The 23513-nt window shown below is 37.1% G+C and overlaps 1 protein-coding gene across 8 annotated transcripts in view; it reads left to right on the forward strand.

The window, feature by feature from the left end:
• The window catches only part of NAALADL2 (N-acetylated alpha-linked acidic dipeptidase like 2), a 430872-nt gene that overhangs the window by 35874 nt on the left and 371485 nt on the right, over positions 1-23513 (forward strand). For 6 of the 8 annotated variants that reach the window (XM_068691739.1, XM_068691745.1, XM_068691740.1 and 3 more), the window contains one exon: positions 2375-2433. The exons of the other annotated variants lie outside the window; for them this stretch is intronic. The gene's annotated coding sequence lies outside the window, so the exon portion shown is untranslated. The remainder of the gene's footprint in view (positions 1-2374; positions 2434-23513) is intronic. 8 annotated transcript variants of the gene reach the window in all.

Genomic DNA, 23513 nt, shown 5'->3' on the forward strand with positions numbered 1-23513 from the left:
AATTTACATGGCCTATTTAATGCTGTTTGCATAGTCTCTTGATCTTGTCTAGATGCAAGACAATTTGTCCAAGTGGTTTAGTTTGGTCTTACTAATGAACTCAGTGGTGAAGGTATAAACGATGATGACTCTTCAAATGATAAGAATAGAGGTTATAGCGACATGTGCTTGCTGAACTCTAATGTACGCTCCTTTTCAGTCCTGTGTAAATAGGTATAGGGTATTCTAGTTTATTTAGTGATGGGCAGGTTGTTAATTCCTTAAAATAGCTAAGGAGCAAGAACCTGACACCTTGAATGACTTATGTGTTTTCTTTGTAAGCTTGTTTCTGTTTTGTAACCTTTAAAATGTGGGTTTTATGAGTGGTATCATTAAAATTTATACTCCCTCTAGTATGTGATGTTAGTCATTATTGCTCTGCTGTGCCACCCGATCACCTGTCTGAATTATAAAGCAGCCTTCCTTGGAGCTAAATAGTAAGCTTTTTTTCCCTTTCTAGAGTAAATGCCTGTTGACTTCATTATTTTTCATTGGTGCTCCCACACTGGAGCAGAGGTCAGAATCTGGCCTTTTCTGCTTTCCATCGAAATGTGAAAGGTTGCTGGGAGTAGCACTATATTTCGAAGAATGAAATATGAAAGGTCTTTTAACTGATGAGGACTGATATTAATCAGCAAGTGCCACGGAACTTGTTTTGAAGTGTACTTTATTTTTGTTAACTGGGGTTGATATGCTCAGTAGGTGACTTAATGTTGTGCTGGGCTTTGTTATGCTGATTTTAAAATGCTTCAGTGAAGAGTGGATCTTTGTTAAGAGAGAATATAAGCTGGTGTTGAAAGCCATCAGAGCCCTTGTTTCTATCAGTGGAGGCTTTTTTTAAAGATCTTATATACTTGGAACAATTGTGCAAAATACTTCGAAGTTATGCTTTTAGTCTGCGTCCTCAAACTGATAGTGCCAAAAAATGATGTCTGTCTTGGAAGTCTCTTCCACACTTAAAAGCTCTGGACTTCTTTAGAAGCACCTGAATCATCAAATGAAAGTACTTCTTGAGTGTGGATTACTGCAGAGGTTGTGTTACGGTTGTCAAACAAAGTGCTTGTTAATGCTTTGTAACTCCTGAAGATGAACCTTTTTTTATATATTTTTCTCAAAAATGAAGGATCTGTGCTTGCAGTCTGTGTTGACAGATAGTCTTGCAGATTGTGGAATAGGTGAAGTCATTGTAATCTCCTAAAACGTGATCTAGTTTTCTGGGTTTCATACAAAGGGGTAATACGGAATTGTTTTATGAAACTCAGGCTGAGTAGTAGTGTGAAAATCTTCATGGTGTTTCACTGCTTGAACTTGTGTACATCATGCAAAAGAGAGATTTAAGTTCGTCATAGTAATTTCAGGAGAGGTGTGGTTGCTTTCTGTTTTACAAAACATGAAGCTTCCATGAGAGATTCAATACCATCATGTAGTTCCTCTGAAAGACAGCATGTCACATAATACTACAAAGCAGGTTTCAGCTGGGGGAAGTGTTATAGCTGGAAAGCTTGAGAAGGAAACAGCTCAGGGTTGGAGGTGTTTCAGAGTAAGCACACTCAAGCGTTAGGTCCTCGAGTGTGTGGCCTCTTCCTGAAACACTGGGTTTAATGCTGCACGTAGTTCCAATTATTAACCTTACCCCCACTTCTGTTCCCAAAATAATTGTGTTCTCTGTACTTTAATAAGATAGAGAATATCTCTACAATAGAGATAAAGAAAATCATACAATAAAGAAAATGTGAATGTTGGAGGCTCCTGCACTGAACCCTTCTAATGGCGTGATTCCTGGGGTGGGAAAGGCTGCTCAGGGGGCTTCCTTTCTTGCTTAATATCAGATAAGGTCTGCTTCAGGAGTCGCTTTCTACTACACATACACTGCTGCCAGTCTTTCCTTAAAGTAATACTCTGGAGCTGAAGTTTAATTTTGCTCTGCACTACTTATTTGTAGGTAAAATGAGAATTGGTGAGAGGGCTTACCTAGATAAATGTTAGTGAGATAGTGAAGAGGAGCTGTGATGCTGATTAGAGGAGGCCGAGTAGAGTTTTTCATAGGGTTAATGCTTTCCACATAGGGGGATAGAAGATTGAAAGTGAAGGGCATACTCCTTGTTGAAGGAAAGTGTTAGAGTGGTCCTAATACAGAATCTCATTAAAGCAACTGTCAGGATTCCTCTATTTTACCATCACCTCCCCTATTCTATAAGAGTCAGCTGTCGTTTTGAGTGAGCATACTGCCAAAGAGGCATTTACAAATAAATGAAAAATGTCACAATTGATTTTGCTCCTTTCAGAGTACTGTGTGTCAGCTTTGTCACAAACCCTTTGTTATTCTCTTTTTCAGATTTCTCGTCTGGACATTGGAAATAACTTTGGTTTTGGGCTGCTTTCTGTTGACCCGGGGTAAGCTCCCTGGGTTTTATGACCTCTTGATAACATTTTGTGTACCAGTTAAGTAATATTGCCTTTTCAGTGCTTGGAAGGGATGAAGTGCTAGAAATGCTTACCAATTACCTGGAGAACGTATATCGAAGCTGCATAGCACAATCCACGCTTGAGAATTCTACTAACATAATGGTTTTATTTCATAGTTTCTCTTACATAGAAGTATCTGTGACTTACGGTAATTACTTGGCAAAATGTGCATGCAGCAGTACTATCCATATAAAATACATATACCTACAATTTTATTTTTTTTTTTCTGAAGAATATATGCTTACAAGTCGATGGTGTTCTTTTCCTCAATTTTTATTTAAAATTTCTCGTACTCCTTCAATGTATGTTATAAAGCTATTAAAGTACATATTGCTGCTTGTAAACATACTGAAAGGTAAGCTGTTTTGTGTATTTGCTGGCAGGGAAAGTGAACCTAATGAGTACTATCAATAAACCCTTTAAACACAGAAGTGTTAGCATAAGAATGGATATCTGTTGGAATTTCATTATAAGAAATACTTGACATAATTTAGATATGGTGAGCTACCTAAGTTACTGGTCACTTTTGGTTTTAAAAAAGTTATTTTCTGCTTGAACTTCCTTTTTTTTTGTGATAGCATTCAAAAATAGATGCAGAGTTTTAGTAAAACTGCCATGAAAAAGAACCATATTGACATGTATAGAACTGCCTGTGATCCTTTCAGATAGGAGTTAAAGGTTTTTAGTGACAAGCCTGCTGCTACTCTTAAGAGCAATTTTGGGTCGTCTTTGTGTTTTCTGTGATGTTCAGTAGTAAAGTGCAATTGTGTAAGAAATGTAACCTGCAAATGATAATAGGAAGACTTTGCTACTTTCTATTAGCTTTAAAAAGTAAATTCACACTGCATAGTAGGAACTGTTATATAACGCTTTGGGTGAATATTTCTGAAGGGATTCTTCAAAAGAGATTCACGCATATTTTTCAATCTGCCAGACAGTGCAAGTCTCTATTTCAGTGCACATTATTTTTCTCTTTATGGCATATTTTAGAGTTATTGAAGCATATCACAATTGCTAATAAGACTTTTTTTTTTTTAAAAAAAAAAAAAAGGAAAACAAAACTGAAGAACATCACACTGCTGTCACTGTTGTACTCTAGAAACTCCTAGGGAATAAAGGAAGGAACTGGACTCTTTAAGGGAAAACTAAATCAATGGCAGGAGTTACCTTCCCATTATGCAGATTTATTTTCTATTCTTTATTCATTTGGGATTGTAAAGTAGTCTAACACAGCAGTGATTTCTTTGCATTAGTGTATGCACATTTGTCAGATGCTGGTGTGTTTTTAACATGAAAATTTTGATCTTCAGATGGAAGATTGCAGATATCAGTCATTCACAGCTCTTTTACAGCTCTGATATTACCTTTGGCTTAATCAAAGAAAAAATATGGAATTTGTTTTGAAACAAATCTAAAATAGTTTTAAATAACTATTAACTTTTTTGAATGCTTTTTCTTTTAACTAAAATTCAAAATGTAAGTGAAACTACCAAAGAACACGCTTAATTCATACTTTGAACAGGCTGTTCCCTATTTACGTGTTAGTACAAACTTGTTGACAAGGCTCTGTAAGGCAATCTCTAATATGCAGCGGGCTGCCCAACCTTGATTTGTTTTTTTTTCTTCTCTTTGTGCTAGAATAAAATCTGAGATCTGAATCCAGTACAAAGACAGAAAATGAGTTCTGGCAGTGTAAAAACTGATAACATAATTTCATTGAATAGAACAGACAGTTCAAGGCTGTTGTTTGTGTAATTACTGTAACTGTAAACAAAAAGAGGGAAGGAAAACTTGGGTAAAACTGAAATAGAACTCAGCATTGTCAGCTCTACACATCCCCCAGCCTCCTTCCCCCATATATTTGACTTCAACAATACAAGGAATTGTATTTTGAGGTAAATCTAAATGTAAGCCTGTAGCATTTCAAATCTGTATGAGCATGCACTTATGAGTAAAGCAATGCTACTGAGAGAAATCTAGAGTACTTCCAATCTGCCTCGAAACAGTGCCGAGGTATTGGCTAAATATGATTAGGCAGATTTGCAGAAGCTCAGACTTAACCATCAGCAAATCTCTGCATGCAGTAATGATACTTAGCTTCATAATGTTGCTGACATTGACTTGTCTCAGCCTCTTCTATTAAGCTGGGCATATTCTGATGTGTAGTTACGCATATGTAGATCTCTGCACTCCAGCTGATTGCATGTGTAGAGAATTCCTTCTGGAATGTCCTGAATCATAAGATTATTCTCAACTACTGGATGTCGCTACAAGCAACTGATGAAATGTACTGAGCAGCAAAATTACCACAAGTTATATTCTAACTTTAGTGGGAGATTGTCTAAGATCTCCATCAAATAACAAATATGATAATAAAGAAACCCACGAACACCACAGATGCTTATTTAGCTCACTACAAACTTGCAAGTAGGGAATAAACCTAGGAAAAGCCAAACTTCCAGGAAACTTATTTTCAGTCAGGAATGAGGGAAGAAAGAAATGAACTGGGAGCTGTGTCTCTCTGAATCAGATTCTGTTCTTGCACTGCAAATTAAAAGGTTGAAACTATTACAGTTTATGTTTAAATGATCTATTTTGTCCAGTAACTGGATTCTCCTGTTCATGATGACGGCAGTAATTTGTTTGGCTTCTGAACCAAGAATATTCTTGCAACCCTTTTCATATAAAAATGCTTTTTTCCTATTGAAATTAATAAGAAGATGGTATATTTCTGTGTCACGGGGACACGTGGGTCTCATAATTCAGTGAGATGAACTGTAGACCCTTCCCAATCCCCAGATGCAAGACTTCATGGCATAAGATGTCTTTTATATACAAGAAGAAAAAGTAATTGAAGTGGGGGAGAAATAAGGGAGGATAACCTGGTCAAGTGGGAAAAGATGAGATTTGGAGGAGTTAGTATTCATGAGTTTCTTACTATTTCACTCTTGGAAGATCCATTTTAATGAGAAAGGATCCTCAGGTTCTTAAAATAGGCCAGTTTCCAGCACCTCTTCTCACTTGCACTGTTACTGTGCTGACTTCAGTGAGATTGCTCATTGAATAAAAGAATGGTTCCTCACCTCTTTATATCTGAGGCTGAGTGCTATTGACTTCTTGGTGCTTCTTACCCCTTGTGCTGCTGCTGTCTTTTAGCTGTTTAAAAAAAAAAAATAAATTGTAATCTGTTTTCCTCTGAACAGTTTTGTGTAGATGGCTTATAAATAGTGTTGCTTCAAGTGGTGTAGGAGAGTTCATAGCAGAAAGGATGTGCGAGCAGAAGCAGCCCACAAGATAATGCTAATAATTTGTAGTTCTTCATGATCAAGGCTGAACGAGTTGGTTGTAGGTCATTTACTATTCAAACAAGAATAATGTGGTAAAATGAGTCTTACTCATTTTTGTTGTTGTACAATGGTCAAGCCTGAACCATGTAATTTTAGGGGGCTTGGTAGGGCAAAGCTAATCACTTAATTGATCACTCTGTTTCCTCTAGTTGTAATGTGTTAATGATGGTCAAAGATTAACTAGCAGAAAAACCCCGAAACTGTACAGGAAAATACCATGAAGTAGCTTAATGGGTAAAATAGTTTAATTGCTATTTAATCAGCAGAGCAAAGGTGGGGAGGAAGCTCGTGTGCTGACCCATAGGTTCTGAAAGTCTTTAGTCAAAAGAGTGACTTGAAATGCATGTAGGATGATCATCTATGCATAGTATGTATTCGGGAGTGGAGGGAAGCATCTTTGACTAATTTCCTCAAGTCATTATTTTAGCAAGAACATCTTGGGAATAGTTTCAATGCTCAAAAGTGTTAGCAGGACCTAATGCATTTTAATTTTTTCCCCATGAAATCATAGTATTTGTTTAAGCAACAAATAATGATAATTGCTGCTGGGGCTTATTTTGCATTTACTAGAACAAAATGGTTTCAACCTTCATTCAGAATTGGTTCCAATGTGTGTATGCTTGCAAATAGACCTGTATTATGCTAAGAAAATCAATGAATTGCATTTGAGTTAATAATAATGGTTCTATTTGATAGAAAAGTCCTTAGGCACTTTTGGAAATTCTAGCTATGATTAATGATGGCTGAACACAACTCCTGCGACTTTTCTGTAGCTATAGAAACAGGTTATGCTGATTTCAACAGGTGTTCAGTGGAGCCAAGATTTCACACGATGTCTTCCTATAAAGGAAGACTCTACTCTCACTCAGTGTGTTAGGGGCATTTTCTTTTTTTCTTATCTTTCCGCAGTTTTGGGAAGTAATTTGGATTAATGTTCTTGATTTTTTAACACTTAGATGTAATTCAGATTTTTACATTTGTTTAAAAAAAAAAAAACAACAAACTAAAAACAGCACTTGCAGAAGGTAGTTTGTGACAACCTACTATACCATATATATACTAAAAAGACACAACTTCAGCAGTGTTTTCATCAACAGGGATGTGTTGATGTTTTAAAGTTGTATCTCTCCATAGGTTATCATAACGTGATTAGAGGATCAAGTGTAATCCTTCGATATTGCATATTAATTCTGCAGAGTGTTGAATTAATCTTTTCTGACTGTTTGATAGTATATGACTTTTATAGTTCTATAGTATTCCCATGAACAAATCTGTAAAGCAAAGTACAGTTTTTCTAGAACAGTGTATTTGTTATATAAAACTCCTGAAAGACTCATACTTCTAGTGAATTTGCTTGTAGCAAGCTGGAAATGAAAGTATTTGTCTTAGCATTCCATGCCAATTTTTAATTTTATGTACTCTGCCTTAAAGAAACTGCACAAAATATATGTCTTCTTGTGAGGATTGAAGAGTACTAGAAAACTTTTGTGCCGACACAAGAAGGATCTCTTTCACTGCAAGTGATGGTGAGCTTTTGCATCCAGACTAGTAACGTGAATCAGCGATGTGCCTTTGCTGCTAGGAAGGCTGATGGCAGTCTTGTCTGCGTTAAGTAAAGTATCGCAGCAGGTCAGGAGGTGATCTTCCCTCACTGCTTGGTTTGGTGAGGCTGCACCTGGAGCACGGTGCCCAGTTCTGGGTCCCCAGTACAATGGAGAGACAGTCGTACTGGAAAGAGTCCAACTCAGGGCCACCAAGGTGGTCAAGAGCCTGGAGCACCTCTCCTGCGAGGAGAGGCTGGGAGAGCTCTGGGACTGTTCAGTCTAGGGAAGAGGAGGCTCCTGGGTTCTTATCCGTGTCTGTAACCACCTGAAGGAAGGATGTGAAGGGGATGGAGCCAGGCTCTTTGCAGTGGTGCCTGGTGCCAGGGTAAGAGGTAGTGGGCACAAACTGGAATGCAGGAGGCTATGTCTAAACATAAAGAAACACATCTGTGCTGTATGGGGGACTGAGCACTGGAACAGTACCCAGAGAGCCTGTGGTGTCTCCCCCTTGGAGATACTCAAAAACCGACTGGACCCGGTACTGGGGTACTGGGAGACCTGCCATGGGTGTCCCTGCTTGAGCTGGGATTGGACCAGACGATCTCCAGGGTTCCCTTCCAGCTTCACCACTTCTGTGATTCTGTAATAAAACAATAGCTGTGTGCTGTAAATTGAAGGATGATAATTCTGAACTTTTTTTCTTCTGAGGTGGATATTCCCCAAATATTCCCAAAGCTTTGCTTTCACAAAAATCTACAGTGCTTTATCTTGTTTTTGTTGTTGCAGTTCCTTTTATGACACAAACTTAGTGTTCATTAGGCTCTTACTCTGCTATGGCAAAGACCTTGGGGCTGCCCAACAAAAAAAATCAGAAGTACAATTAAGTAAACACAAAATTTAACCCCGGCCCTGACATTCTCAGTCAGTACTTTCATGATCTTATTAGGAGGTTACGTGCCTTAGTGCAGAGAAGGGCAGGAGTGGTTCTGTAAGTGCAAATTAGAGCTGGTGACCCTTCTGTGTTACGCTGCAATGAGCCTTTGCTTTAAGCAATGTAACATAATCATGATTTAGTAGTTGATAAATGCCTAGAGTAGTGTGCAAAACAGTTTTTCAAAATTGCCAAGGTATGTGATAATGCTTGGATTTGATGATCTTAAAGGCCCTTTCCAACCTAAATAATTCTATGATTATATTATTTTTATATTAATGTGAAAAACATTGAATTATGGAAGCCTAAATAGGTGCTTTTGACCCTGCTGTGGTTCAGGAAAGAGGTGTGAGAGCAATCTGATATCTCAAAGAAGAAAATAAATTGGGGAAAAAAAAATCCTTCATTTTTTGCTACTTTCTGCGTCCCCACAGGTTAAAAATAAAATAGTGGTTAGGGGAGAGAAGAAAGACTTTTTTTTTTTCCCCTCAAATGTTCTATATTTCAGAGTGATACTGGTATTCTTTTTAGCTCTGTCACTTAATGTTTGCTTTGTGCTTTTCCAGGGCTGAATAACAGTCCCAGGCAAAGATGGGGACTGTTTCCATTGAACACTTTAACACATTTTCATTGAATACTTTAACTTTGGTTCTGGTGTTCTCATGGGAAAGAATGGATAAAGTGCTCCCAGGGTGGATAGGCATTCACCTTCGAATCCAGTTCAGAATATGTTGCTTGTTAACTTAAAATTAAACTAGCATTCCACCAGGAAACTTGCCCTGTACATTTTTATATGATTATTTGAATGCGGGAAACCTCACTGTTAACCTTCAAGAATGATACAAAGGCGATATGCAAGTTTATACATCTACATGACCAGCCCAGTATAAGTTACTCTTTAAGACTATATTATTCTAGATATGGCACCTCCAATTTCAAAAGTGTTTCCTTTTACCTTAAGGCATGTGAAGGAGATGAACTTAATGGGAGAGCTTTGACATTTGTTTTAATGGAGGAAGGATCAAGCAAAAATGTGAGGTTGGAATGACATGAAGTGATTGGCAGTACTGACCAGTGACCAGTAAATCAAGCTGCAGTTAAAGCTCTTTAGTTAAGGCTTTATATAATGTATTGTCAGTTCTATAGATATTTTTTTTATTAGAAAGAATATGCTTGTATCTGTAGAAATAAACCATTCTTGTCTTGATGTGGTCAATTATAAAGCTGTGATGGATTTCAGCAGTGTCCTGGATCTATCTGATGGAGATTCAGATTGTGTATACATACAGCACTACTCAAAGCAAAATATTTCACAGTTGTAGTATGAACACTCCAATTGCTTTAAGATACCTCAATGCATTATTGAAAGGAGTGCATTTCCAATGAGAAATATTTTGCAATGATTTTATTTTCACAAAAATGAAATCCATAACCAAGAAATGATGACTCAATATTTTTTTAAACACACACAAAACCCAACCCTCCAGCTCCCCTCCCTTGCAGAAGGTTGAACTTAAGACACAGGTTTCAATGCATTGTTTAGAGACAGGCTCGAGGGACTTTTGAGGGTAGGCAGGTGCATTGTTTTTGGAAGCTTCTCCTCAAGGATTAAGTATTCCTATTTTTACCTCTACTCCTCCAAGTCCATCTGTGCCTCTTATTGAAATCAGCTGTGCCTGCTGTCCTCTTAAAACCCTCTACCCTGGGAGTCACTGAATTTGTTGTAGACCTTATGAATTTGCTTTGAGTTGACTGAGTGACATTTGTTATAAAAATAACATCTAAGATGCAGCTTGTAAAGTATGACATGTTCAGATAAATAGGATCCTTTATCCTAGATGGTACTATCACTGTTTTAGTCATCACTTGTAAGATGAATCTTCCAGAAAATGATAGGCTAGATTTCAGAAGTATAATTTCATGCGCTTGATTTACCTCATCTGGAAGACAATTTTTTTGGTACATCACTCTTGAACTTTTCATTTAAAACATAAGATGACACTTTGCCCCACTCCCCCATTTACAAAGTGCTGTGCCAAAAATAAGTACATGTACTCTTGCTTTCTTTACAGTGTAAGTAGTAAGTGCCTTTCATTTCTCAAGGCTTCCTAAAGCTTATTTAATCCATTCTCTTCTCTGCTTTTTTGTTTCTATGTTCAGTGCTTCATTTTTCTGTTAGTTCCTTTCCCCTCAATATAAATATAACAAGTCTGCCTAGTACGTCCATGTTGAGACACAACTAGTAGAAATATAGGAAAGGGTGGGGGGCAGAACTAATGTGCCAAGTATAGGCAGCAGAAAATAGGGGAAGTGGCCCTTGGCATTTTAGTTTTAAATGGGTTGGTGGTTCTGTAATTTTTATTATAATATTTTTTCAATAAAAGATGAGTTGTATTTTTTTTCAACAGCAATATTAGTTTGTCAGAAGCATGCTACCTTCCTCCCCCTCCAATGTTTTTCATTCATGTTTTTTCTATACCTAAGGATCAGGTGAAGCTTGACAAATGCAAGTGTTCTTATGACTTGTCTTCAAGCTATGCTTCAGATTTTTCTGTTCCCTTTTTCAATAAGAAGTACCTGTTCAAATATTTTTTATAGTTCCTTTATGTTAGGCATTTCAGATACCAAGTGCTAAATAAATAAAACTGTCTTCCTAGCTTAAGGAGCCTGGGATGTTGCTTTGTTTGTTTGTTTGTTTTTTGCTTTTTTTTTTTTTTTTTCAAAATCTGTTGCGATGCAGAATGTTAGTTGGTTGTCATAGTAAAGAAGATGGTCTGGTATTGAAATGAGAACATAATTAAAATTATTTTTACTTTTCTCAGGACTTGGAACAAACTGTTACTTAAACCTTTTCTTAGAGGTATTACACCTAACAAGTTCTCTTGAGAGACATGACAGCAAAGCAGCTAAGCTATCAACACAAATACCGAATGGCTGTATTCCCCTGGGCTTGCTTAAATTTCAAAGTAGACAGGAAATGTGAAGAAATATACTGCAATCTGGTAAAGAAGCTGCAGCATAACTCCAATAGCCTCAGATGCAGTAACGTGCTAGTATAAAAATCTCATATTAACCTAGAATATAGGTAACATCATAAAACACCCTAAAGTTGCTTAGCGTACATTCATCCCATTCATCCTCAATACATCATCCACAGCGTCCTGTGATGTTGAGATTGGTTTATGCTGTACGCTCTGTGGAATGGAAACTGTTCCTTTTTACCTGCTGTGGGAAGTGGGTCCTGCAAGCCTCTTCTGGGCTTTCTATTTGTTAGATTTGACATGCTAAACACAAAATGATCACTGAGCTGAAACGGCAGTCAAATAGTATTGTACTCTTGCTCTTAATTTTATGGCGGGTTAAGGCTCACCAAAGCCTCTGAAGTCACTTGTGTTTTTTTTTAAGCTGTTCCCCACAGTGAATGTACATGTGTGTACGATGGAGTCATGACACTGGTATTTGGGATTTGAAGTTAGTGGAGAGGGAGGGAACAGCAATTCTTGGATGTTTCAAATTTTTTTTTTTTTTAATCTTGAACCTCTGTTGATCAATGTGGTATTTGTTTTACTGCAGTCTTTATTTTAGAATTTGTAAATCGCTTCCCATATAGGATCAGCAGTAATGTTACTGCAGAGTCCCAGTTCTGTTTCCACTTCTGAAACTTAAATTGAAATGTAGCAACTTGCTTTTCCTCTTTTAAGGAGACTCATGCTGAATGAATGGCATGCTTGAATTTGAAGAAATGGATTTCTTCCAAAAAGTAGTGATTTGGTTTTGGTGACTTTCAGTGGAAAATATAACCTGATCCTTGTGACCCTTTGGAACTAGTGGACCGTGCCAAGTTATTGGTTTCCTACATATTCAACAATTGTGAGAGATTTAACTTGCAAGAATAAGCTTTGTGAAAATGTAAAGCATTGAACCGATTGAACTGTAGAATTCCTTTAGAAAGCTGATTTCTTTAAGATGCTTTAGTTTGAGAAGAAAACAGCTTGTATTAAGGGATGTTTTCTTGTATCTCTTAAACTTCTGGTATATTGCTGTCCTCCTTGGAGCAGAGATAGTCTATTGTGTATATATGTATACATATATTTTTCATGTATAAAAACAGAAATCATTTTCTGTGGAGGTCAGCCTGGAACGATTATCTTAGAAAATAAATGATCTAATTCCAGTATTACCTACTGAAACAAGGAAGCTTTATAGTCCATTAGATTTGTATGTAAGACTCCTATGACAATATAATTTTCATGGCTGCATTAAAATGTCATTAATGTGTTTAGTAACTAGTCTTCTATGATCCATTAATTATAATAGATGAAATTAGATACGAAGAGAGCTTATCATAGTTTGAATTCTAAATGAATAAAATTACAAGTAATAACTGCGTGTAATCCTTAGGTTCTGATCTCAAACTGTCTTATTTGATAAAAAAAAAAAAAAACAAATTGGTGATTCTAATATCTTAAAGTATTGATAAAACCCAGAAGGTGTTTAATTAAAGATTTTTTCAGTGACCCTTTTTGTTGGTATTATATTGCATTAGCAAGTTGTGTTGCAACAAATAAATAAGAATTTGAATTTAAATTAAATAATCTGTTGCATCCTGCAACAGTAGGGAATTTACTATGATACCAGCTTAAGTCTTTTCTTACTTTCAGCATGGATAGTCTCCTAATGAGTTTACTTGGATCAATAAAACCAAAAGTAAAATCTCTCCTAAGCAGGTTCTCTTTTTGCATGTTAATTTTGGTGTCGTTTCCAGTCAACCATTTTGCATGTGTATGTGCTTCAATCCTGCAGTTCAGGCAGTCTAAAACTGTGCAGTCTTTCCTTCTCAACCCTCAAATGTGCGTAAGGGGTGGGAGACAAATTGAAACCAATTTGGCCCTGTTTCAGAGACCTCATTTAAAAAAAAAAAAAAAAAAAGCCAAAAAAAAGCAACCAGGTGATATAGCTGCATGTGCAGTGGGCTTGTGATAATGGCTCTAGTATTTTGACACTATCTAAAGCAATCTAAAACTTTAAATTGACAACCTTTCCATGTCTACATATGAGCTTCCAAATTCATGTTTTGTAGGAAAATAAACAACTCCTATGCTTAGGTGCCTTTTTCTTCCTGTTTAGGAGTACAACAACACTGAAGTGATTTCTTTACATAACAGAAGTTTTTGTTTTTGTGGTTTTTTTTTTTTATATAGCTCTCTATACTATATCACAATAGAAAATGTTGAGTTTTACCCTTCAGTCACCTTCCCTTTCGCAGGGAGCTCCACATGAGGATGAAAGCAGAAGTTTCTGATGCCTTTCACTTCTGCTGTATTTCATTAATCTCAGTGGGATTAAATTGATACTACAACTCACAGTAATCTACATTAGAATCAGGTTCACTTACTATTGATTTCTGAGTTTGTTTTCATTTTTGTGTGGTGTGAGAGAAGCTTTAAAGAAGGCATCAAAACAAAGTGCATGGGAAATGTTAACAGGAAAAAGTGAAATCGTGTCAAAATTCATATGGCTTTGAAATTCAAGAGAAGCAAACAGTAGAGGCAAATCATTGCTTATCTCCCGCATCTTAAATTTCAAATGTCTTGAATCTTTCCCCCAAATCCATGTACCAAACAAATTAATCACAGAATCATAGTATGATTTGGGTCATACTGACCCCTAAGGAGTGCCACTCATCATTGATCTTTACCTGAACATCAGGCCATTGACTGCAACTCTTTGAGCGTGACCATCCAGCCAATTCCTCATCCACGGAGTGGCCCATCCATCAAATCCACGTCTCTCCAATTTAGACTATGATGTTGTGTTGGACATCTGCATTGTCCTTATGTTATTTGTTATCACTGCTGTGAATGTTAATTTACAATTCTTCTAGTTCAATGGGAGTTGTGCAACTTATCTAAATAAAGCTTTTTATTCTTTTTCTGGTATCCCTTTCTGTGTCCATCAATCTATTAAGAAAACTATTACTGATGTCTGTGTGAGATGCAGTTAGCCCTTAGTAAACCCGGTGAGTCTGTAGGTGCTGTGTTGTAGAAAAATGGCTTAATGGTCAGTGTGTGGCACAATTACTGAGTTCTCTGTAGGTACCGTATGTGCACACACTTTATTCTGCCTATTACATGTTTCTGTTTCTATGCGAAGTGTTATCCTGGATGCTTTGTTCTAGAAGGCTTCTCTTTTTTTTTTTTCACAATCAGCACATTCATTTTTCTCCACTACTCTTCCATATCCCTTGTGTTTTTAATTAACATTTCAAAATCACTGCCTGTTTTCTGCTGTGAATAATCTCTGCCTGTCTGCATTCCAGCAGCACACCTCTACGGTGAAGGCAATACCAATTAGTATTATTTTCATTAGTTAAAACTAAATATCTTCTGTGTTTAAGCTTATTCTCAAACAGTAATGTGTTCACTAGTTTTTATCTGTCAGACCTTGAGTCCTAAGAGCTGGATTAAGCAAAAGTTTTAAACTCTATTTAGTCTGAGTAAGCAGTTATCTTTGTCTAATCAGTTAAACACACTGCTTTTTTATAGCCTTCTGCATGAGAAGAATGAAAAAGGCAAGCACTGAGTCAGTATCTTAAAAGATATGTATTGCTTGTTAAATGGGCCTCAACTAGGAGAATATCCTTAATCTGCTGATTTTGTGTTTGCTCTTAGGTTACCACATCATATGTAGATATGAATTTCAAAGGCAAAACTCAATCACTGAAAATATTTTGTGACCTTTTAGTTGCAGTTTTGCCATGCAGCTTTTTTTTCTTGATCATCTAAAGTAATCACAGCAATGAAGCGAGGAGTAGGGTAAAGGCAAGCTGTAGTTAAATGATTTGAAAAATTAAAGCATTATGACTAAAAACTGACTTTTGAAGCTTTCAGAGCTATCTTATTTCCTGAATAAAATGCCTCTTTAATGCCCACTTGCCTTCTTTTTAACAATAAACTTCTGAGTAGGATCAAGAAATAAACTAACCAAGAATATGCTGAAATAATTGAGCTGCAAGGTAGAGATATTCTACATAAACATGTTTATGTCTGTAATATAATGAAAGAAAAAGAGACGTTGGTTTTGGTAGAAGACATCAGGCTATCAGCAGCAAAATAAGGGGATGTGATCACTTTCCTGGGGAGCTTGTTCCGGTGCTTGACCACCCTCTCAGTGAAGACCTTTTCTTGATATCCAGCTGGCCCTTCCCCGATGCAGCTTTAAGGCATTCCTTCTTCTCACCGGGGAGGCAAAAGCTTCTCTTTCTACTCCTCCTCATGAGGAAGTTGTGGCTAGCAATGGGGCCATCCCTCAGTCTACTCTTCTAGAAGATGAACGAAGTTACCTTCAGCTGCTCCTCACAAGCCATACCCTCCAGTCCTTTCATCATTTTTGGTTTCCCTCTTTGGATGCTTTCTAACATTTTTTTATATCCTTCTTTGTTCACATGATTGTTAGGTAGATCTGTTACCATGAGCAGGACTAGAACGGATGGAGAAATCTGGCAGTATGTCTGAGGATGCTTAAGTAGTTTATGGCTCAATAAACATCCAAAAGGAGAGAGAAGGCAGGGTGGTCTTCTTCATGAGAGCCATGAAACAAATAATTGTCAAAGCTACTGTACTTGAAAATTAAGGAACAAAACCATGCAAATAATTCTAACTATGCAAGTGTGAGGCCAATGTCACCTTGGTCACTGTTGCCAAGCACTGATAGATCTTTAAATACAATAGCTTTTGTTTTTCAGCTGTGCAACTGTGTGACATATAAATATGATCTCAGTTTAATTTCACAACATGCAAGTGATGTTGTATCTCAAAAATAAAGACAATAAATGTCTGCACTTGGAATTTTAAAATCATTTCACAAATTTCACTAGTATTTAATGTGTTTATCTGTGTAACAGGGCTGGCCCCTGAAATAAGTGCATTACAAAACTATCCCTCGTGAAACAGAACTCTCGAAATTGCATCTTTGATATCTGTGTTGAGAAGGTCAGTGTATGAGATGTAACTTCATAAGTTGACAAGCTTAAACACAGAACTATCGATCTCTAGGCTGCAATAACACTTTGGAGAGAGTTCTCTGTATATTTCTTGTAGTCAGTAGTCAACATTTTCTGCTTTTGCTCTGTATATTTGTGGATCAGCTGTCTAGTGCCGTGGAACTTGGTTGATAGCTCTAAGCTTCTGACTGTGTTTCCTTTTTGCATAAAAGGAAAATTAATGTCTAATATCAGGTCCAAGAACTGATTGGAAGTAGGATTTTTCTTTGAATTTGAGAGGTTTTATTAAATGCTTGAACCTTAGGAATTAAGTTGGAAATGTGACTTCTGTACTGAATGTGTGGAAGAAATTACTTCAGTTTGTGAATCTGACGGTCACAGCTGTAGAGAAATTAAAAACACCAAATTGATTCACATTATTACTGTTTAAGTATTTAAATCAAGGTTGTATCTCTCTAAAAGATATAATCCATCTCAGATAGATGCCTTTGGGCTTGATGCAGAAGTTACGGAGTTAAATTTCTGTGATCTGTGCAATGTATAATGTCAGGCTGGATGACCACAGTTGCCCTCTATAAATGCTGTTTGTCAAAGATGTGCATTTAGTTTTTGAAGAAGCACAAAACACCAGTTATTAGAAAGGAGATGTCAGTAGATTATATAGGTTGGAATAAGCAGATAATTGTGAAACTATGCAATTAGGCTTCAGGAAAGTGATGAAATAATTGCTGGTTTCATGGATGCTCTAAAGTAACATTGACTTATTTATCTTTTTTAGCCAAAAAAAAACAAAAAACAAAAAACTTAAATTTTAAAATTTACGTAGTATTGATTGTCATAATTAGAACTGACATTTGCAAAACTAGTGGACTGTCTTTCCAAGACTTTTTTTTTTTTTAAAAAAAAAAAAAAAAAAGATGACTTCATACAGTTTTAATCTGAGTTCCAATTCAAAAGATTGCAGTATTTTGAGGAGGAGGAAAATGAAAAAGAAAAGGTTCACAAATTTGGAAACAAGCTCCTGCAGGCTACTCCCACAAACTATGAATGTGCCCATTCCTGTGTACACACCTACATTTCTTCTATTTTATGCATTGTTGCATGTGAGTGGAGTCAAGTGACAATACCTGAAATGTTTATACTGGCCATTTCTTTCATGAAGAGTTTCAGGTACGTGTGAATGAAGCTTAGTAGGCTAAGAAACATTTTTTTAAAATGTTTTTAGTGCTCTGAGTATAATTAAATTCTTCAGTTATATTAGTGTTAACACCAAAACTGTTTTGAATTCAGTCAAAAAGACAGTTTCTCTATTTCTTTGTAAAACGTAAAAATAACCACAAAAGAGTATAAATGCAAATGATTTGAAATCAAACGGGGAGCCTTTAGCATGCAATTTATTTGTCTTATTTTCTGGGTGCCTGTGCTATTTCCCTTGATGATACCTTACAGGTGAAAGGTATTGTTGCTCATACTGGACATTACTTTGTCTTTCTGCCTCGTAATATCCTTAAGGAGAACAGTGAGGGGCTTAGGGCATCATAATTCTGTGTGCTGTTTGGTATTTCTGAATAATACATTTTAATCCTAGACTGGGAGTTCGTAATTAAGTTTCAAGAATCTTTTTTACTTTAATTGATGGCATAGTTTTTGTGTTTGACATACTCACATGCTGCTCTGTCCCGTTACTTTCTATGCAACTCCATGTGGGAAGAAGCTACCTCTCAAATGAGAACAAGCTTAGAGGAGCAGCGCCTTAATTTGTACAGGAGTTTTTACTAGGTTGCTTGTCATGAACCACAGTCACCTTAAAATATGTCAGAACTTAGTAGTCACTTTCTTCCATACCTGGAAATATTTAAACAGATGCCCATGAGAAAATTGAACAGAGCAAAGCAAATTGAATTGGCTTTAAGAATTCATGACCTTTCTGTCCTACATATCAAATTCATTTTTCTCAAATGCTGTTCATATTGTGCTGCATGCTAATTGCATATTGCATATTCTTTATTCATAATATACCACTGATAATAACATAAAATTACATTTTTAATTCCCAATGATACCTTAATTTAATGTTTCATTTACTTCTCTTCTTTAACTAATCTTCTGTCCTCTGAACAAATTTGATTAAAATCATTGCATTTATTAAAAAGAAATGGGCTAAAATATATCAGTTGGGTCCCACAAGGAGCCAGCATTAGAAACTTCTTTCTGGGGTTTGCTGTTCATCGCACAGGGAGGAGATGGCTGATTAAAGCTCAGAAATAGCTAGGATGTTGAGAAGTAGAAGAAATTACCTGCTTCGGTCACTGCTTCCTAATTTGCCGGGAAAGCCATTCCGTCTCCTTTCTCTCATCTCCTGAAGCTGTAATAATTTTGAATTTTTAAGATACAAGATGAGGGGAGAAGAACAACTTCAGATGATCTATTTTTTTTGCGTCTTCCCTGGTAACAGTCTTCCAGTCTTTACCAGCTGCCAGGTAAGCAGTGGGGAAAACTCACTCTGGAGGACTTGTGGGTTGGCTTCTCTTTTGTGTATGTCAGGCTGAGCAGTCAGTGACAGGGATCTTTAGGATGGGATAATGCAGCTGTGTAAATGACCCTGCTCAAATTTTGTATTATCTCCTGGTCACAAGAGCCTTTCTCATTTGTGGAACCAGCAAACCACTTTGACTTGGGATGAAGGCTGGTAAGGTTAAATGCTTTCCTTTCACTGCATAAATAGAATTGTGGATCTATTCCACTGGCTTGCAGCAAGTTTTAATGTTTAGACCTTGTTTCTTTTCACAGTGAAGTGAAGATATATTGCAATGCTATCTGGGTGAATTGCTACAACTGTGAATGTCAGTCTTACAAGTTTTATGATGCAGTCAGTATGTCGCACTTCATTTGTGCCAACATACATAGTTCTTGAAATCTTGCAGTGCAAGCTTACTAAGTGGTTCTGGATAGATGCCTCAAAATCCTCACTTCAAAGCTTTTAGGGAAGAAGGAAAATTGAATAAACCAGAAAGTTCATAAATGTGCATTGATTCTCGATGGAGGTTATTTACTGATAAAGCATGCTTTCTGGTCTTTTATGTTTGTAGAAGGCAAATTTAAGTTTGTGTTAGCATTTAGAAGTTGAATTAATGTCTTGTAATTGTAACTTTACACTTATTTAATTACTTTGGCTTTGATTAAATTGTTAGAGATTTAACTTTCCTAATCTTCTATTGAGTTATGTGATTATCTTTGCCCATTTGATGTTATGTGCTTCTATGTAATTAGGATGTTGTAATCTTCTTGTTTCTTGGTCTGTTAGATTGAGTTAATGCTATCTTAGGCAGCGTGATACCGCAGTGTTAACTGATTGGCCAAATTGGGAGGGAGGAGTTCACTTACTTGTCACTAGAACTTAAGCACAGGTCTTCCAAATCTAGACATACAAAGACACGCTTTCCTTGTGAAATACTTGCCTTTTTTTTTTTTTTTTTGTGGTTGTCCCTCTCAGGTCTCATTGTCTGCCTGTGTCCCAAAGCATTATTTGCCATTTGTATAGGGACAGAGCTTTTCCTGAACAGCGTGTTGATTAAATTCAATGTTGTATGTGCTGGCATTTCTGAATCCTTTGAGCACTCATTAAGGAGGTCAGCTGCACACTTTTTAAACACTTTCAATGGTGTGAATTATTAAGCAACTGCCTTTATTGTATGCACCCATTTCTCATACTCATTCTATTTTATTTTTTTTAATTCATTATTTACTTAATCTATTTCTGCTCTGGATCCTTGGTTCTGCAAAGTCAAGATACTAATTTTGTGAGACCACAGTTTTAGCACAGTATCCCTATAGCGTTAGGGTTTACCCCATTACCAGTACAGCTGTTCTGTGGTCATTGATACAGAGGTTGTCTTCCGGAGGCCAGTGCACCTCTGGCAGTCCTTTGCTGCGGAGGAAGCTGCTTGTGATGGTGCATCGTGTCAGTGCTGGGGCCTTCTGATGGCTCAGCTTGGAGGCAACGTGATCTGTGCAGGGTCCATGCACGTGTGCTGCTCTATTTTTGAGGAGTTAGATGGGGTTTAAACTACATACGAGTCTGTTCATGAATTAATTTCAGCCCTGGAGAATGTCAGCTAGGTTCAGTGCTAGGTTAAAGGTTGGACCAGGTGATCTGAGAGTTCTTTTCCAACCTAACTGATTCGTGATTCCAGCTCCAGTGATGAAGCATGTGAGTGTTCTTTTACAGAAGATTTTCATCCTGTTTTTACAGATATATGCATAAAAGAGCAATACACAGTAATTCTTTCTTCAGGCCTCATCTCTGTGACATGTAGACTCACTGCTGTAGACAGGCTGATAACTTTGTTACTTGCCTACAGCGAGCAGGAAATAATATAGAAATAGAAATAACCACTGGCTGTTGAGAAGTGGAGGTGTTTGAGATATAAGATGGGCTGAGGTTTCCTGTTCATAATTTTAAGCGGAACAGTCACACACACACAATCTTAACAAATGTCAAATAGACTAGATAACGATGACTGAAGTTGAATTCTTTCACTTGGGCTTTGCTTCCTCGCTAACACTTCAAGAACTGCAGCTTTTATTGCTTTTGTGAGAGAGAACATTTCAAGAGGTGTATGTTCTTCTGTGAAAAGCAGTATTAAAAAGAATTGCTATTTGGATGTTGTTTCCATTTGGAAATAAGTTGCCAAAGTGCTTCTTGCGTTACATCCAGTGATAACCTGGCAGCATTTCTGAAGCTGGAGGGCCACTCCGAAGAGGTACGGCTTTGTGCCACCCAGTAGTTCATAGGAGGGCCCTCGGGGTCAAAGGTGGCAGCAGCAAGCCCACAGAGCTGCCATTTGTACAACACAGGGAGCTTTGCCTCTGTCCGCTTATTATCTGTCACTTACACAGCTCTTTTCTACGCGTCCTTGTCTGACAGCCATGTGTAACTCGACTCAGTCTCTGTTATTACTTCCCTTTCTTGCCATTACTTCATTCCTTCTTCAGATTCTTTTCTAAAAGCTTTGCCTAAGAAATCTGCCTGAAGGCAAATACGGGTTTTGTGTTGACTAAAGGAAGTAGGCTTGACACTTCAAACCTGCACTGTGGTGTTTGTTTTGCAAAACTCTTCCGATCCAATCTGTTGAATGGTTTTGCAATTTGCATCGGCTTTCAGTTGGCAGATCTGCATGTGGCATGAGTGCCAGTTGTTTGTGCATTGCTCCTGAGGATGGTTAGAGAGTTCTTTAAATACATTCTTTAGTGTTTTAAAAAACATTTAATTTTTAAGTGTTACCACAAAAATATTCTCAAACGTAGTAACTTACCTTTATTAAATCCAGGTGGGCATAAATTCCTTATTTTCATTTATATACCCAGTGGGTTAAAAAAGATTAAAATGAAATATTCCAAACTAGTAACATTTTTAGGTACTTGGTTGTCCTCCAGATAAGACAAGGAATTGACTGATTATCCCAGACAAGTTATAAACCTGTAGCCTGCTGAAAAGCATTCCCCTTTCTTACTAAAGCTTTAAATTTTGGTCAGTACTACAAAAAATCTGGGGTCCTTTTCTTAGTTCAGGTTAAGCTTCTGTTTTTCCAAGCCATTAGAGAAATTTTATTACCGGTAAAAATCTATTTTCTAAGTACACTAGGCAGGTAAAGGGTGCGATCAGAAGCACAGAGAACTCAGACCACCAAAGTTTTTCTGGCTGGGCGTTGAAAAACCCAATTTTTCTGGATGTGAATTAGTCCCTGCTGGGTAGTGATGCTGCTGCCTGTATTATGTTAATATCTGCAGGCCTTATCAAGGACCTGGTCTATATTGCACTTTATTGCCATGAATCATTCAGTTAAAATACATTTGTCCAAAATACTCCCGTATTAGATCGGATGAGGTGCAGCAGGCTGATGGAACAGAAAATGATGTTTTGAAGGCTACAGTAGTGCAATATAGCAGTAGAGTTATAAATTAAATGAATTTATTTCAGTTTGTATAGTGGCTGTTAGGATTAGATCAACACATGTGCATCAGATACAACCCTTTCTCTTCTATCCAAAGCAGTTTTTCATAGCTCATTGTATAATTCTTGAAGAACTTTTGAGTTTTAGGTAATCGACAAGTTATAGGAGAATATGCACCTTTCTGGTTACACTTGTTCGGTATTAATGTCAGTGTGGTTTTGCAGGGTGAATGTCAGTAAATGGGGAGCATTCGTTTCTGTTTTATTAGGAGGTGTAGTCAAAATGTAAGGCTATATTGCTGTGTAGAAGGATGGTGTATATCCTAACAAAGTAGACTGTATACATTCAGAACCCATGGTAATGAGAGCTCTGTTATGCAAGCATCAAGGAAAGAATTAGCTTTTTGGAAGTCTTTCTTCTTTTAATTAGCGTACACGTGTTGAAAGATAATAAATGATAGCCTTTTTGATGGGGTTAGAATAAATATGTAGGTGAAAGCTTTTGCATGATAGAACAGATGCGTCAGGTTAGTTTTTCAGCTGGTATAATTTGACATATTGATGACATGGATTACAGTAGCTAATGACCTGGAGATTATTCAGGGATTTGTATGCTGTCTTTTGCAGGAAAAAATGAAGGGGAAATCATGTCTTAATTACAGCATGTAAAACTGAGCCCAGAGGAGGATAACGTAGCTAATATGAAGACCAAAGAATAGCATTTAACCATACTGCCTCGTGGTAAGATTATATTGCCAGTGCATCGGAGGAAACCATATGCCTGCTGCCTGAGACTGCAGTATGGAGATGTATGGGAATCTCACCATACACCACACTACTGGTCTCTTATCTATTCTAGTGTGACAAATAATTCTGCTCAGGTTGTCAGCAGTGACAGCTGAGACTTTTTGCTTAGATGCCTTGACAGTGCTTGTATTAAGCAGCCAGGGCCATACAGTCCATTAAGTTTTTGTAAAATGAACTGTCTGCTACTTGCTGTCTCGCTGATACTGGCAGCATTTGTGAGCTATAATCCTCTTCAGTTGCAGGCTGCTTGAGCGAGTGCCTTCAGACATCTGACAGGTAGCAAATGGTGCAGTTCTTAGTGGAGAGTCTTTGGGGCACAATATTATCTCAGAGAGAAGACAGAATTCTACCGATGGGGGATATTTTAAAAGATGGTCAAAGTACATTACAGGAGAAAACCAACTTCTTTGACATGAAAAAAGAC

Source organism: Anas acuta, chromosome 9, assembly GCF_963932015.1.
Source record: "Anas acuta chromosome 9, bAnaAcu1.1, whole genome shotgun sequence".
Classification (NCBI taxonomy): domain Eukaryota; kingdom Metazoa; phylum Chordata; class Aves; order Anseriformes; family Anatidae; genus Anas; species Anas acuta.